Below are 2700 nucleotides of genomic sequence, written 5' to 3'. Positions count from 1 at the left end.
CTTTTACCACTGGGCTTCACTCCTCCAGGTGATACCTCCTCTCCTACCCCCTTTTTTGTGTGTTGTTTTCTTTGTCTTCCCCCATGGATGCATCCCCCATGGATGCCTTTGAGGGCAGAAACTGCTTTTTTACTTTCTTTGTATCCCCAGCCTAGCAAAGTGCCTGGCACATAGTAGATGCTTAATAAATGTTTATTTTGACTGAATAAATATTATAAAATAAAATTTTATAAAACAAAATTTCAATTTATATGACTGAATGAACATAAACTTTTGTTCTTTGCCTACCTTTTCATTTGTTTATTTATTTTAGGTAAATGAAGTTGGAGATTGGAAACTTGTGAGTTTTGAAAGGTCAGGAGAACAAGCCATCTGGGAGTAGGGCAGTTGGGAATGGAATCCTTGCAAAGATTTTGCAACTAACCCAGCATTAAAGCCTTGAGGAAATAGTTAAGATGAAGACTTATACTGTAGCCAAATTTGGACCTGGTGGGACCAATGCTAGATAGACATTGTGCTAAGCTCACTTTCCCCAGAGATTAAGGTGACATGGTAGAAAGTGAGGTATATGTTGAGGGACATTTCTGTACCTGTGTTCTTGGTGTTTCTTTGAAATAAACACTTCTTTATAAAAGCTAAAAAATATATGCATTTCTCTTAATGATAGAAGTTTTTCATGCCTGAATTGTTAACAATTTTTTTCTTATTTTGTCTTATTTTACTTTATCATTTGAAGCTTTTTATGAGCAACATTTTCTTTCTACTTCTTCAGAACCATCTGTTAAACTGCCACCCCAATTTCTATTAATAATTTAGTTCATCTAAAAGTATAAACCTTTAATTGGGTGTATTAATCAACCTAGGTTTTACCAGTTGTTTCTAGAGTTTTGTTTGGACCATTGCCATGGACCTCTCTGCTTCTTCCTGTTCAAAATAGAACTGTTCTATGTTTTATAGGGCCTATGTAGCTTTTATCCCTCTCCGGGAAGTCCGAAAAAGAATGAGATGTCTTGCTCCTTGTAGCTTTTTCTTTAGTTTCACTTATTTAATATGTTTCAAGCAGACTTACTTTGTTTCTCTGATAAAATCCTGATATCATATTATATATGTGACATATGGAACTAATTCAAATACATAAGAATGAAAGCTATTCATTCCTCAATGGATTAATGTACAAAGGATATATACAGGCAGTTCTCAAAGGAAGAAATCTAGGCAACCCATAGGAAAAACTGGTCCAAAACACTAATAATTAGAGAAATGAAAATTAAAACCACTTTAAAGTTTCACTTTAAAACCCATCAGGTTGGCAAAGATGACAAAAAAGGAAATTATCAGTTGTTGGAGTGGCTGCTGGAAAACAGCCACACTAATACACTTTAAGTGGAGCTATGAATTGGTTAAGCCATTCTGGAGAGCAATTTGGAATTATGCCCCAATAGTTACTAAACTGTGCATATCTTTTAACCTAGTTATACTAATATTAGGTCTATATACCAGGAGATCAAAGAAAGAAAAGGAACTATATGTACAAAAAATATTTAGAGGCAGCTCTTATTGTCTTAGCAAAAAACTGAAGACAATAGAGGTGCCTATCAATTTGTGGATGACTAAATAAATTGTTACATGAATTTGTTGTTGTTCATTCATTTTTTTTCAGTTGTGTTGACTCTTCCTGACCCCATTTGGGGTTTTCTTGGCAAAGATACTGGAGTGATTTGCCATTTTCTTGTCTAGAGATGATGATACTGAGGCAAATAAGGTTAAGTGACTTGCCCATGATCACACAGTTAGTAAATGTCTGAGGCTGGATTTGAATTCAGGACTTTCTCTGACTCTGGTTCTGGCACTCTAACAACTGCAATACTTAGCTGCCCATTAAATATGAATTTAACGGAATATTATTGAACTGTAAGAAATAACAAAAGGAATGGCTTCAGAGAAACCTGAGGAGATCCTACGAACTGATGCATAGTAAACTGAGCAGGACCAAAATATTTGATATAGTAACAACACTGTAAACAAAAACAACTTTGAAAATTTTAAAAACTCTGATCACTGCAATGACCAACCACAATTCCAAAGGCCTGATGAGAAAGCACAATACTTTACCTCCCAACAAAGGAATTAAAGGTCAGAATTAGACATACATTTGTGGATATGGCAAATACGTAGATTTGTTTTGCTTGCTTACGCTTATTTGTTACAAGGATTTTGTGTTTTAATTTAAAAAAAATTTTTTTTTTGAATTGGGAACCCTACTGAAAAGGTTGCCATTCAAATGAAAGAAAGGAGGGTCATTGACTTAGAAAGAAACATAGACTCTCTTAATTCTACTACTTTTCCTCTTTAATTATTCCTATTTAACCTGTACATAGCTTGCTTGCCTGTACATATTTATTTGCTTATTGCCTCCTCCATTAGATTGTGAACTCTCTGAGAGCAGGCAGAAATTGTCTTTTGCCTCTTTTTGTATTCTCAGCTGTTAGTCCAGAGCATGGCACAGAGTAGGTAGTTAATAACAGCTCTGAAAGGAACAAATTGAATTTATTGTATACTTAAAAAAAAAAGCAATCTGTACATAATAGAGATGTACATTTTAATACATCTTTTTCTGTTTCACTTTGTATATGGAAATGTTCTCTTTTTTTGGTGGTTGTTAAATTCAGAATAAAAAGTTTTTGTTTTTTTTAATCACTG

The sequence above is a fragment of the Vombatus ursinus genome, unplaced genomic scaffold (assembly GCF_900497805.2).
Source record: "Vombatus ursinus unplaced genomic scaffold, bare-nosed wombat genome assembly UNPS02014779.1, whole genome shotgun sequence".
Classification (NCBI taxonomy): Eukaryota; Metazoa; Chordata; class Mammalia; order Diprotodontia; family Vombatidae; genus Vombatus; species Vombatus ursinus.
The sequence above is the reverse complement of the archived record's forward strand: the minus strand, read 5'-3'. Positions refer to the sequence as shown.